This window comes from Nicotiana attenuata, chromosome 12, assembly GCF_001879085.1.
Source record: "Nicotiana attenuata strain UT chromosome 12, NIATTr2, whole genome shotgun sequence".
In the NCBI taxonomy this organism is placed as follows: Eukaryota; Viridiplantae; Streptophyta; class Magnoliopsida; order Solanales; family Solanaceae; genus Nicotiana; species Nicotiana attenuata.
In genome coordinates, this window is record NC_032000.1 from 28,857,353 (window position 1) to 28,873,197 (window position 15,845).

The window sequence follows — 15,845 nt, forward strand, 5'->3', positions numbered from 1 at the left end:
TTATCTATTTTACTCTACCGAGCCGCGCTATAGTCGGCCGGGTACGTCACCTATTGTGCAACCACTAATCAGTGGGGTTTTATCGAGCTTCACGTTGTTGTGTATGATTCTACCGAGCCTTATGATGGCCGGGTACGTTTTTACCAAGTCCTCTTTGAGGCCGGGTATGATATGATGATGATGATGCCCACAAAGACGTATGTTTTTAAAAGTTTATGTATATATATGTATCATACATTTCATGTCAGTAGCTCTTAGAGGCACTCAGATGCTATAGGTTGTATCTCCTCTATCTCTCTTTAAATTACTATTCTTATTTATTCTTTCCTGCCTTACATACTCAGTACTTATTCGAACTGACATCCCTTTTGCCTGGGGACACTGTGTTTCGTGCCTGCACGTCCCGATAGACAGGTTATGAGTCCTCCTAGTAGGCTATCAGCTCAACGGACGGTGTTGGTGCACTCCACTTGCTCCAAAGTTACCTATTTGGTCAGTACGATTTGGACATGTATTGACTGATATGGCGGGGCCCTGTCCCGACCTTTATGAGGTTTATGTACTCTTAGAGGCTTGTAGACAGATGGTCATGTATATGAAAGATTGTATGACCTTGTCGGCCTACGTTCAGTGTACGAGTGATCAATTTGGTCTTATAGGCCCGTATGTCACATGTGTAACTTTGTATATTATGTAGGGTCGTCTTATGTCTAGTATTCCCTTATGTTTTATTCTGGTTATCTCATGAAGGACCTTCTGGCCATTTTATCCATGATGGTATGATAAGATAGATAAGTTACGTTGGTACCGTTGACTAAGGTACCTGGTGCCCGTTGCAACTCTCCGATTTGGGTCGTGACGAAATTTCTCAAGTCAGGTGGCTATCCTACCACGGAATCCATATGCTACTCTGCCACTTCCAGTTCGGTTAAACCATATCATTTAAGAAACTTCTTGACCTCTGCTTTTCATACTTGACCTTCTAGGCATTCAACCACCGCGGGACACCTCCCATCGTGTCCTTCCTCATCCTTCGCTACCTAAATGCTGCCTCAAATAAAAATCTATCTCTGTAGCACTTGAACTAATAAATTACTACCAACTCTAAATCTCCTAGAAGGTCATCTTTCTCGAGCCATCAACATTAGAAACACCGATTATATCCCAAAACTGCTACACACCGGTATCTCTGACAACCGCTTCTCAGGCACTATTTCACAGCACCCTTCCCCGTAGGCAATTCAAAGAGGCCATAACACCAGTGAACCGTAATACTTCAAATAAGGACAACGATACTACACAAAAGATGAAAATTCCACCACGTTCGAAAATATCATGTCTCGTTACTCCATCAACTTGTCACGACCCAAAAATCCCTCCAAAGAAGTCGTGATGGCACCTAGTCTCTAAACTGGGTAAGCCTAACATTAACTGAAATAACATTGATATTTATTAACTTTAAATTAAATTACTCTAAACAAATTATAATTCCTAAAACCCGGTAGTACAAGTCATAAGCTCTGTAGAGTTTTTCTTTCTCTACCATTTCTAAACACAACCGTAAGGAAATAAGTACAGTAGTGAGAATATAAAATAAGAAGGTGACTCCGAAGCCTGCGAACGCAGCAACAGGGCAACCTTGAGTCTCCTCGACAAGAATCCGCACAACTACTAGTGAACAATACCGAGATCTGCACAAAAGAGTGCAGAGTGTAGTATCAGCACAACCGACCCCATGTGCTGGTAAGTGCCTAGCCTAACCCCGGCGAGGTAGTGACGAGGCTAGGACCAGGATATCAAATAAACCTGTGCAATATAGTGTACAAAATAATAGGAAGCAGATAACGATGGTGGCCACAATGATCAACCAGTAATATGAATAGCAGGCAACAAGAACAACATAAATGCTTCTCAACAAATAATAAATACAAGTGCAATCAATAAAGCGAGTCCTTCAGATATAAATCTTTCTCCTATAAAATCCTTCAAGTAATAATCTCTAAGATAATATGCTTTTCAATAAATATATTTAGAATATATTTCCTCCAAATAAGTACCTTCTAAGTAAGCATCTTTCGAATATAATTCTTTCGAGTAAAGGTCACCTTGTGACACCTCATTTCATAATCATAAACAATATAGGTCTCAGCCCAATTTCATATTTTCACGGCACCTCGTGACCATATTTTTATCACAACCGCACGGACAACTCACGTGCCATTAAATAAAACCATAATATCTTCCCCCGGCACCTTGTGCCCACATATTTCTGTCTCACATTGCACAACAATATTCTCATGTTACTCAGTTCATAGGTTCCATAACCCAATACAATTAAGAATGTTTAAGGAGCCTCATTCACTTAACATAAAGTCGGGTACAGCTTCCAACCCAATTAGGAAATCAACAAGAAAAGATGGAGTTATTTTTTGAAATCATTTAATAAAGAAAATACCCTTTTTCAATTAAAGTACAATATCGAACGAATCATTACCTTTAATACGAGAAATCAATAAATCAAAACATAGTAGAAATTCCTTTTTAAGTAAAGTACAACCTCAAACGGTTTAAGGAAAGTTTAGTTGAGAAATCAATTGAGTTAAAAATGTAACAATTGTTGAAATTTGGAGTATTGAACATATATATAAAAATAAAGCGAGGCATTGTAAACACTATAGATTCCAACACAAAGGATCACAATAGTAAAGGGATTTAAACAGTTAATACACTTAAATTATTAATAACAAGTAAAAATGGGAGAGAGAAAACATGCTTCGGAGAATAAAAGGTAAAAACAGAATATCAAGAGAATTATAAAGGAAATCAAATCCAACCACTAACAAGAATAAGGAAAACAAAGGCAGACTTCACTTTCTTTTCACCTCTTGTTGCAGGCGTGCAACCCGATCCCATTTCCTGTATCTCGTGGCAGGCGTGCCACTCGCTCCCATTTCATGTATCTCGTGGTAGGCGTACCACCCGCTCCCATTTTATTATATCTCGTGGTAGGCGTACCACCCGCTCCCATTTTATTATATCTTGTGGTAGGCGTACCACCCGCTCCCATTTCAATTATATTGTGGTAGGCGTACCACCCGCTTCCATTTAAATTATCTTGTGGTAGGCATACCACCCGCTCCCATTTCAATTATCTTGTGGTAAGCGTACCACCCGCTCCCAGTTCAATTATCTTATGGTAGGCGTACCACCCGCTCCTATTTCAAACCAACAAAAATCATAAAGAATCCCGGCAAGGGAACAAGAGCAATATAACAACATCCCGAATATTTTAATAATATCCCGGCAAGGGAACAATAATATCAAAACAATAATAACATATGAAGCGCAATAAACCACAACGGAGTCATAACAATTATTATACAAGACTCACGGGCATGCTTGACACCAACGTATAGATACTCGTCACCATGCCTATACGTCGTACTCCACAATTAACATGTAACAAATAAGACACAACTCTTAATCCCTCAAACTAAGGTTAGACCAAACACGTACCTCGCTTTGCAACCAATTCAAAATTCCAACAAGCCTTTGCCTCGCGAATTCGTGCCCAAAATTCTCAAATCTAGTAATAAATAATTTGATTCAGTCAATAAAAATTATAGGAATTAATTCCATATGAATTTCTACATTTTCCATTAAAAATCTGAAATTTAACTTAAAATCGCCCGTGGGGCCCACGTTTCGGAATCCGACGAAACTCATAAAATCCGACAACTCATTCAGCCACGAGTCCAACCATACCAAAATTACTAAATTCCGATATCGGATTGGCTTTCAAATCTTAAATTTTCGTTTTTAGAAAATTTGGCTAAAAATCTGATTTTTCTTCCATAAATTCATGGATTCATGATGTAAATGCGTATGGAATCATGAAATATAATCAATATATGATAAGGAACACTTACCCCAATGTTTTCACGTGAAAATCGCCCAAAATCGCCCAAGAACCGAGCTCCAAAAGTTCCAAAACGAAATGGCAAAGTGACTGATTTTTGTAATTAAATGTTTCTGCCCATCCGTCGCTGAAGCTATTTTCGTCACTAAAAGTCGTCACTAAAAGTATACTAGAAACAGATTTACCAGCCCTTATTCAGTTGATCATAACATTCTGTACAAATGTCCAATTGCTGAACGGTTTAATGTTCTGACAACTAGAATGCAAGGGCTACAACATTCATGTTTTACACATTTTCAGATTCCTTATAGATTTCGAGATATAAGCTTCCAAATTAGCCTCCTCGCATCAAACATTTCTGGAAAACTTCAAAACGACTTACCAACCCTTATTCAATCGCTCATAACTTTCTGTACAAATATCACACTAATTAATGGTTTAGCTTTCTGGAAATTAGGATGCAAGGGCTACAACTTTCATGTTCTTAAATGTACAGATTCCTTATGTATATTGAGATATAAGCTTCCGAAATAGGCTCCACGATTGCACAGTTGCTGTCCAAGACAGCTTCTACAACAGAAAATTCCAGCAGCCCTTTTTGTCCGATTTCCATTCCGTTAACCTTCCGAAATCCACCCGAGGCCCTCGGCACCTTAACCAATTATACCAACATGTCCCAGAATACAATACGAACTTAATCAAGGCTTCAAACTACGTCAAACAACACCGACATTACGAATCGCACATCGAATTGAATGATGTGTTTTCAAATCTTCCACTTCTATATTTTTGCGCCGAAACATATCAAATCAATCCGGAATGACTTCAAATTTTGCACAAAAGTCATAAATGACATAATGGAGCTGTTCCAGTTTTCAGAATCGGATTCCGACCATGATATTAAAAAGTCAACTCTCGGTCAAACTTTTCCAAAAATCTTCTATTTTCCAACTTTCGCCAAAATGCGCTGAATTGTTCTTCGGACTTCCAAATCCAAATCCGAACATGCTCCTAAGTCCAAAATCACGATACGGAACTACCGGAATGGTAAAAGCTTGGATCCGGGTTTGTTTGCTCAAATTGTTGACCGAAGTCAACTCAGTTGAGTTTTAAAGCTCTAATTCATAATTTAATCCATTTTTCATACAAAAACCTTCCAGAAAATTATACGGACTGCGCACGCAAGTCAAGGAATTATTGATGGCGCTTTTCAAGGTCTTAAAACACCGAGATGATTATTTAACTTAAAGATGATATTTTGGGTCATCACATCCACCCAAACTTGAACATTCATAGTCTGATTGCCTTTTCCTTGCTGGAATTAAACGCTGAACCTCTAAATGGTGCGCTCAAAAATTCTCCTATCAAGTCATTCACTACGTTGGCACATAAACGAGCACCCCGCCATTACATCAATACTGTGAGCTAACTACTCATGAACATCATAGCAACCTGTGCATAGCCTCAAAACCATCAGAAATACAGCTACTGAGCTGAAATGACAGAACATCCTTCTGCAAGAAGACGACAATAACTTGCTCAAATGGGCAGGGAGAAACATCCTACTCTCAAAAGAATCAAATCGCACGATGAGGAATCAAGAAGGGAAAAGCTCCTAACAGCCCTGTAGCCTCCCGAAGATAAGTACACACGTCTCCGTACTGATCCGCGAGACTCTACTGGACTTGCTCATGACTCGTGAGACCTAAGTGAACCTAACACTCTGATACTAAGATGTCACTGCTGCGCCCCCTTTTTTCCCTCCTCGCGGGGAGAAGTCGGGGTTCCGACATTTCATGGGGGGTAATTACTCATTTCCTTATGGGAATTTAGGTTTTGAAGTCTCCATCTAACGAATTATGGTGCGTTAGGGCACCTAGAGCGATTAACTCTTAGACTAGTTTACACTACCAGAGGTTTAGGGTAAGGGCTCGAAATAACCTTGAGGGGAAGGTGGTAGGCACCCCTCTCGGTCCACAACGGTGGGTCCCGGCCGAACTTATACTTATGAATTAATCGTTTAAACAAATAAATAGTTTAGACACATACTTGCAAATAAAGGCATGTTTTAGGCATTTGTATGACTCAAATAGGAGACAAACAAAAAAAAGAGATTTGAACAAGTTGCATATATAGAGAAAAAGTAAAGTTTAAACATCGGGAATTGGGAAAGAGGGATCCTAGGTTGGTTAGCCTACAGGATCACCCCACACAATGCCCGGTAATCACTCTTTAATGAGGGGCTACACGTGACATTAGCGCGTAGTCATCATATCCCTTTCTACCCAATTCCCTCCCCTTGGTCATAGCCTAAAGCGTTCTAGCAACCTTGAAAATGTCCTATGCGTGCACTACACGTCCCTTCCTTGTGGCCCTGGAGGTATTTAGGGCCTCTATTTTTGGACAGTTCTAGACAACCCTAAGGTTTTAAAAGGATAAAAGTCTAGGCGTCAATCAAGAACAGTAAGGATTGCATTTAAAGGGAACTAATTACAAGCTCACAGTCACCTCCACTAATATAGCAAATAAATGCACGTCTTAAAACATAAGCCAGGTATTTTAAGAGAAAATCCTAGAACATGATATCTAGGTGAGCAGGGGTTATAAAGTATTGAACTAGGACAAAGTGTCGAAATCCTATTTAGCTTGCTTAGTGATTTAGACCTGTTAAATTTGAATAGTTTTAAATAACAAAGCACAGTTTCAAAGTTGCAGAATTTAAATTGCCCTATAGGCTTGCCTAAACACAGAACAGTGATGTCCTAAGAGCATGATATCTACATTGATGCAGTAAAACAGTGAACAGTTTTTTAACCGGCCACTTGAGATCCTATAGATATGCTTTCTAGCGGTAGTAAATTAAGGCATTATTTGAAAACTCATTTAAAGAAGCGAACAATTGACTAAACCAATTTAGAATGAACTAACATGAATTAAACTGATTTGTTTAACTAAACTGATTTTAAGTCCTATAGGCATGATTTCTATTAGAACTGATTTTAACTCCTATAGGCATGGCATCTAATTATTAAGAGCTGACTTAGATCCTTATAGGCATGATTTCTAAGGAAGCGAGTTTGAATACATGATGTAACAAAACATGAACTTCAATTACTTTACACCCTATAGGCATGATATCTAATTATAAGGCCATTTAGATCCTATAGGCCTTGTTTCTAATATTGTAAAGCAAACATGGAAAACACGTTCGAATTAATATAATCCTAAAGGCGTGGTATCTACCCAATTTACCCAACATGATATGTAACTACCCAGCCGTTTTCACTAATCACCCCAATTTTGTTTTCAAATAATTATTACAGACCAGCTGAATAAATTACATAATCAAATAAAGAAAAAGAAGAAGTTAACTATAGGGAGCCTGAAGCAGGCCCAAATGACTTCCCAAGCCTCCAATAGCCTCAAATGCCAAAGTTCCATAGACAGTATCATGTCTAGGTGTGTTAGATTTCCCTAAGGACCTCAAGGATCTCGGGCAGTGCTCACACCTAGACCTCTTTCTCAAACAATAATTGATTTAGGTGCAGTGTGGAAAGGCCAGCTCGGACATGCCAAAGTTCAGAGAGATCTCAAGGATCTCAAGGCAGTACACATGCCAGAGGGGCAGAACCTAATATTCTAAGAGCAAAGTGAAAGTGCTTGACATAGTTTTGTTTTGAAAATAGTATAGAGATGACTTCAGAAATAGAAGAGTTTTCTAGAAACAGGAAATAACTTAGTGGTAAAAGACAGTTTGAGAAGAGTATCAAGTAGCAGAAAATCAATTGGTCATAAGAGTCATTCAGAACACTTAACAAACCGAACTCCACATGGGGATAAAGGGATTGTGGCACATAAGAATCACCTTAGGGTACAGGGATAGGGAAACGAGAAACATATAATCACAAACTGCATGCAACACTTTGGATCTTAAAGACTCGGCAAATAGTCAGGACATAGATAACAGTTGGCCTATCTTGAATAGGATTAAACATATAGTTTGGACATGCTAGGTGAAGAAGTAAGCAAGAAAGAGTGCATACATTGAACATGACAGAATTTTAGACATGCTAGGAGAAGAAGTAAGCAAGAAAGAGTGCAGAATTAAAGAATACATTGAATAGGAAAATTTTAGATATGCTGAGCAAAAGGTAGGCAGGAATACAAGTTGAACTCATAACTGATGAACTAGTGCAGGAATTAAAACACATAAGGGTTTGGATTCCAAAACTTAACTAGAGACATACCAGTTGAAGAAAAAGGTGCAGAATGTAAAGCAAATGAAGTTCCAATATCTAGCCTTGGCTTTCAGCCGGCTAGATCAGCAAGTATCACAAGTATCAGCAGAGAAAGGGAACTTTAGAGTGTATGAAGTAGTGATTTTTTAACTAATATTCATTGTCCTGAACTTAAAATAAGGGGGGTTTAATATATTAATCAAAAGCTTGACACATAAGGTAAGATATCAATTAAGTAGTAAATCAGGGAAGTCACACGTAAATCAGCAAAGTCATTCCCTTAATCAAGGGACAATTAAATCAACGGTAAAACATGATATGTATTTAAGGAAATGAATCAAGTAAAGTTTAGGTATAGAATAGGTAATTAGGGGTAAATGAACAACAGTTTAATTAAGCAAACAAATCAGTAATAATCAGCGCAATATAAACAAGGCAAGGAAAAATTAATTGAGACAAGCAATCCAGTCAAATCGAATAAAGAGGTAAGAATCAAGAGTTAAATGGAAGGTGTTCAAATTAAACTAGGAAATAAGGTATTCGGAGTAATCAAGGGTTCAGAAAGTCATAAAAGAGGCAGCATGCTTAGCATATAAAATAAGGTAGAACATGAGTAGTCATGATTTCACATAGCTTTAAAAAAACACATAGTTAAACGACACCGATTCAATGAGAAAGATCAAGCATATAGAATCAGTGAAAGCGTTGAACTAAACAATTCAGTAGAAGCATATTAGGACAAGAGAATCACGAGAAATCACAAGAACCCAAAGCAAGAACACAATCAAATGCACCAATATCCAGAAACCAAACGAGCAACCACAAAAATTAGGGTTTTCAGTACAAATGGGCTAAGGTTGTAGCAAGCTTATAAAAATCAGTCAAAATATACGAGAAGCTGAAGATTAAACACAGAAAATCATTAAACAATTTTTAAAAAGAAATTCCGGCAACCCTAGTTTTAGGAAAAGATAAAAATCACTTGAAAATCATACGAGTCTTGTAAAGAATCTTAAGGCTGTTGTAAAACTTACATGAAAAAAACCCAAATCAACTTAGATCTGTACAAATCGAAGAGGTTTAGAAAAGAAATTAATTCGAAGAGAACCATACAGAGATGAAGAAACCTGCTTAGAAAACCATAGATCGTAGTAATATAGGACGATCTCACTCGGAATCACACAGGAATGGCCTGAAACAGGCGAGAGAGGAGTCATAGATGCAAGTCAACTAGCCCTGGTCCCTTGAGGTCCCTAGAGATGGTAAGAATGACATGAGGGAGGCCATTGGAGGCTTGAGAGGTGGTGAGAGGTCATCGTGGATGGACATAGATGAGTGACGGTGTTTGGAGATTTAGGGTTTAGGTTGAGAGCGTTTGAGAGCAGAGAGGGTTAGGTGAAGGCGGTGTATGGTGTGAAATGAATTAGGTTAGAGGGGTTTGGGGAAGGGGTTACTTAGGTTAATTTAGGAAGGGGAAACCTGGACCGTTGATCAAAACGATCAACGACCAGGATTTGGCTGGGTATTGGGTTGGGGTAGATAGGTATAGGGCCTGGGTTTTCTGGGCTGGTTCAAACGTGTTAAAATTGTCTAGTTGATACTTTAAGTTTTAAATGAAAAGGGGCGATTTTGTTAAATACATAATTAATTGCTAAAACAATTTTAAAATTAGTTAATAAAATTATAATGCATGGAATTGTTTTAAAGTAATTACATTAACATTTAAAAAATATAAAAGGCTATTTTCCGGTAAAATAATGTAATAATGCATGCGTAGGCTACAATTCCAAAGTAATTGCAGTTGTATCTTAAAAATACATATGTGGCTATTTGTAAAATAATTGAAATGTAATATGGATGCAAGTGATAAAATTAAGCCACAAAAATTATCAAAACTATTTTGTGATGCAATTTAATGATTGTTTTATAAAATAAATGCTGGGTGAAATTAGTTAAAATATTTTTAAAAAATTCAAAAATTGTATAAAAATACTAATTGATGCCACATGCACATTTTTGAAATATTGGGGGGGGGGGGGGGGGGTAAATTGGGTATCAACAGCTGCCCCTCTTTACCCGGGAAGGATGAAAGAGTTTTCGGGTAAAGAAATGATGGCCAATTTTGACCGGGTGGGATGTTTTGAAAGACAGAGGCCGGACTCCGGTCTTCGAGTTGCCTACATATCCCTAGTCTTACAGGAATCGGGCCATGTGTAGTTCTGGATTCATTGGCGGAATATACCGATGAAGTCATTGCAAGAAAGGACACCGGATGTAAAAACGGTTATGGTGAGCGGTTAAGGTTTTAGACAGTTGAAGGAATTGGAGCGAGGTCGCTCCTGCTAGGACAGCGGTTGCTTGCTGGTCACCTGCAGATAAAGAGATGCTACAGACATACATTTGTGCGGAAATTTAAGCATGATGCATATTCTCGTTGGACCATGAAGGTTATCTTTGGACGGTTAAGGATGACGTCCTCGTACCATGATGTCCTGGGCCTGAATCGTTTAGTGAGGGACTCGCAGGCCATGAAATGATGTTGAGGGATCCTCAGGCCATGGCATGGTGTCTTCCGGCTATGAGGATGATGCCTTTTAGACTATGAAGCCTTTGGATAGATTGGTGATATTTTAGCCCATGATTATGCAATAATATGATCTTAACAAGACAAGTCTTAGTCTTGTGAAATGGAGGGCAAAGCTTAGCCCGATTGAAAAGCAAATAGATAGTGCTAGAAATAGAGCAATATTTGTGCAAAGAGGGAGAGTGCTTTGTCCCATGCAGATGGGGGGAGAGGCAGGGGTTAGCCTCATGCAAGTATGGAGGCAAGGATTAGCCTCATTCAGATATAGAGGCAGGATTAGGCTCATACAAGTATGGAGGCAAGGATTAGCCTCATGCAAGTATGGAGGAAGGGATTAGCCTCATGCGAATAGGGAGGCAATGATTAGCCTCATGCAAGTATGGAGGCAGGGATTAGCCTCATGCAGATATGGAGGCAAGGATTAGCCTCATGCAAGTAGGGTGGCAAGGATTAGCCTCATGCAAGTATGGAGGCAGGGATTAGCCTCATGCGAATAGGGAGGCCAGGATTAGCCTCATGCAAGTATAGAGGCGGGGATTAGCCTCATGCGGGTAGGGAGTAGCAAATAAGAGTAGCATATGTCTTAGCTGGAGATATATTCGGTGTTTGATGGCCTGATTGACAGTGATCTTATAACGTGTATATATTTGAGGACGCTANCCTCATGCAAGTGGGGAGGCAAGGATTAGCCTCATGCAAGATAGGGAGGCAAGGATTAGCCTCATGCAAATGGGGAGGCAAGGATTAGCCTCATGCAGATGGGGAGCCATGGATTAACCTCATGCAAGTATGGAGGCAGGTATCAACCTCATGCGAATAGGGAGGCAAGGATTAGCCTCATGCAAGTATGGAGGCAGGGATTAGCCTCATGCAGATATGGAGGTGAGGATTAGCCTCATGCATGTAGGTGGGCAAGGATTAGCCTCATGCAAGATAGGGAGGCAAGGATTAGCCTCATGCAAGTAGGGAGGCAAGGATTAGCCTCGGGCAAGTACGGAGGCAGGGATTAGCCTCATGCGAATAGGGAGGCCAGGATTAGCCTCATGCAAGTATGGAGGCAAGGATTAGCCTCATGCAAGTAGGGAGGCAAGAATTAGGCTCAGACAAGTATGGAGGCAAGGATTAACCTCAGGCAAGTGCGGAGGCAAGGATTAGCCTCATGCAAAATAGGGAGGCAGGGATTAGCCTCATGCAAGTAGCGAGGCAAGGATTAGCCTCATGCAAGTATTGAGACAGGGATTAGCCTCATGCAAATAGGGAGGCCAAGATTAGCCTCATGCAAGTATAGAGGCAGGAATTAGCCTCATGCAAGTAGGGAGGCAAGGATTAGCCTCATGCTAGTATGGAGGCAAGGATTAGCCTCAACAAGTAGGGAGGCAAGAATTAGCCTCATGAAAGTATGGAGGCAGGGATTAGCCTGATGCAGATATGGAGGCAAGGATTAGCCTCATGCAAGTATGGAGGCAAGGATTAGCCTCATGTAAATATGGAGGCAAGGATTAGCCTCATGCAAGTGGGGAGGCAAGGATTAGCCTCATGCTAGATAGGGAGGCAAGGATTAGACTCATGCAAGTATGGAGGCAAGGATTAGCCTCGTGCAAGTATGGAGGCAAGGATTAGCCTCATGCAAGTATGAATGCAAGGATTAGCCTTCTCAAGTAGGGAGGCAAGGATTAGCCTCATGCAAGTATAGAGGCAAGGATTAGCCTAATGCAAGTGGGGAGGCAAGGATTAGCCTTATGCAAGATAGGGAGGCAAGGATTAGCCTCATGCAAATAGGGAGGCAAGGATTAGCCTTATGCAGATTGGGAGGAAAGGATTAGCCTCATGCAAGATAGAGAGGCAAAGATTAGCCTCATACGGGTAGGGAGTAGCAAATAAGAGTAGCATATGTCTTAGCTGGAGATATATTCGGTGTTTGATGGCCTGATTGACAGTGATCTTGTTACGTGTATATATTTGCGGACGCTATTGCTACATCAGATATACTTGCGTTCAAAGTAAAAAATTGTAAGTTTTGTGAGGGGGAGGTTGGTTCGTGCTTCTGCCCACTGGCCTTGCTTTGCTCCATTCTAAAAGCCTTTTTGAGTTCCCCTAGGTAACACCTGACTGTTATGGAAATAGAGTTTTCGATATGCAATTATTGATAAAAATGGAGTTATTTTAGACATATATTGATACATTAAGTAATATTAGATGAACTAGTGACTGTAACACATCTCAAAGGCATTGCAGCTCTCTTATATTGGAATTTTGAGGGTCCTCCTCAAAATTCTGCCCTAGTTTGGTAGATGATCTTTTGACCGTTTGCGGATAATAGGCCTTCATGAACCTTCTTCGGAATTTTGAGAATCCTTCTCAAAATTCCGCCCTAGTTTCTTAACTGATTTCTGACCGTCTGACACATGTTGGCGTTGGCTGGACTTGCTCCAGAATTTTGAGGGTCCTCCTAAAAATTCTGCCCCAGCTTCTGATCTTGGGGTAAATGGAAATTTTATTACGATATGACCGAACCCATAAGGCTGCCTATGTATCCCCTCTTAAATGGGAATCAAGTCAAGCGTAGTTCAATTACGTCAGATGAGGAAATGTAAATAGTCTAACCATAGTATCTCTTGATTGCGTCTGAATTAATCGGTTTTGGCCAGGTTTCTCCATCCATTTCTGCAAGTATGAGTGCTCCTCCTGTCAGCACCTTGTAAACCATGTATTGACCTTTCCAATTGGGAGAGAACATCCCTTTGGCTTCATCTTGATGTGGGAAGAACTTCTTCAGCACCAGCTTTACCGGTGCAAATTGTCTCGGTTTGACCCTTTTGTTGAAAGCTCTAGACATTCTATTCTGATAAAGTTGACCGTGACACACTGCATTCATCCTCTTTCCATCGATAAGGGCCAATTGTTCATAGCGGCTCCTTACCCATTCTGCATCGCTGGGATTTGCTTCCTGTATGACTCTTACAGAAGGAATCTCTACCTCGGCTGGGATGACAGCCTCGGTACCATAAACCAGCATGTTGGGAGTTGCTCCGGTTGATGTGCGAATTGTAGTGTGATATCCCAACAGAGAAAAGGGTAACTTCTCGTGCCATTGTTTGTGGGTTTCTACCATCTTGCTTAGTATCTTCTTGATGTTTTTGTTGGCGGCTTCCACGGCTCCATTCATCTGAGGTCTGTAGAATGTGGAATTCTTGTGCTTGATTTTGAAAGTTTTAGACACGGCTTTCATCAGATCACTGTTGAGGTTGGCGGCATTATCAGTAAGAATAGACTTAGGAACTCCGAATCGGAAAACAATACGGTCTTTGACAAGGCCTGCAACGACTTTCTTGGTTACAGCTTTGTTAGATGCAGCCTCTACCCATTTTGTGAAGTAATCAATGGCTACCAGAATAAACATGTGTCTGTTTGAAGCAGTGGGCTCAATCAGACCAATGACATACATTCCCCATGCGGCGATTGGCCAAGGTGAGCTTGTTGCATGGAGCTCGTTTGGCGGCTCTTTTATCATATCGGCATGCACCTGGCATTGAAAGCACTTGTGGACATACTGGATACAATCTGTCTCCATGGTCATCCAAAAGTAACCGGCCCTGAGTATCTTCTTGGCTAAGACAAAGCCATTCATGTGCGGGCCGCAGGTCCCAGCATGTATCTCCTCAAGTAGCTTAGAAGCTTCTTTTGCGTCGACACATCTTAGCAATCCTAAATCGGGAGTTCTCCTATACAGATTTCCTCCACTGTGGAAGAAGTGATTGGACAGTCTCCGGAGCGTGCGTTTATGAGTGTGATTTGTATGCTCCGGTTATTCTCCCTTTGATAAATACTCCTTGATGTCATGGAACCAAGGCTTTCCATCTGTTTCTTCTTCAGCATGCGCACAATATGCCGACTGATTATGGATCTTCACCGGAATGGGATTAATATATTCTTATCTGGATATTGTATCATAGATGACAAGGTGGCCAATGCATCGGCAAACTCGTTCTGAATTCTAGGCACACGTCGAAATTCTATCTTCGTGAACCTCTTTTTCAATTCCTGTACATGGTGCAGATATGGCAATATCTTGGAATTCTTGGTGGCCCACTCTCCTTGTACCTGGTGCACAAGCAAATCTGAATCACCGATTACCAGCAACTCCTGAGTGTTCATGTTGACTGCCACGTTGAGCCCAAGTATGCAGGCTTCATACTCTGCCATGTTGTTGGTGCAGGGAAATCTGAGTTTAGCAGATACCGGATAATGTTGACCCATTTCTGATACCAAGATTGCTCTGATGCCCACTCTTTTGAAATTTGCAGCTCCATCAAAGAACATCCTCCAACCGTCGTATGCTTCGATAATGTCTTCTCCTACGAATGATATTTCTTCATCAGGAAAAATATGTTTTCAAGAGTTCGTATGCTCCTCCCACCGAATTTTCAGCAAGGTGATCTGCCAATGCTTGTCCATTGACCGCCTTTTGAGTTACGTAGACGATATCGAACTCACTTAATAGTATCTGCCATTTGGCCAATTTTCTGGTCGGCATGGGTTTCTGAAATATATACTTCAAAGGGTCCATCCTATATATAAGGTATGTGGTGTAGGCACAGAAGTAATGCCTCAACTTCTGGGCCGTCCAGGTCAAAGCACAGCAAGTACATTCTAGCAGAGTGTACCGTGCTTCGTAAGGTGTGAACTTCTTACGCAAGTATTATATGGCTTGCTCCTTTCTCCCTGTCTTGTCATGTTGTCTCAGAACACACCCGAAGGCTCCATCCAATACAGATAGATAGAGCATCAAAGGTCGTCCTGGCTATGGGGGGGACCAGGATCGGTGGTGTAGACAGGTACTCCTTGATTTTGTCAAAAGCATTCTAACAATCTTTGGTCCAGCTTGTCTCGGCATCTTTCCTAAGCATCTTAAAGTTAGGTTCACATATGACTGTGGACTATGCTATGAAGCGACAGATATAATTGAGACGCCCTAGGAAGCTCATTACGTCCTTTTTGCTCCTAGGCGGCGGTAACTCCTGAATAGCCTTGACTTTTGACAGATCTAGCTCGATCCCTCGACGGTTGACAATAAACCCCAATAACTTTCCTGTGGGAACCCCAA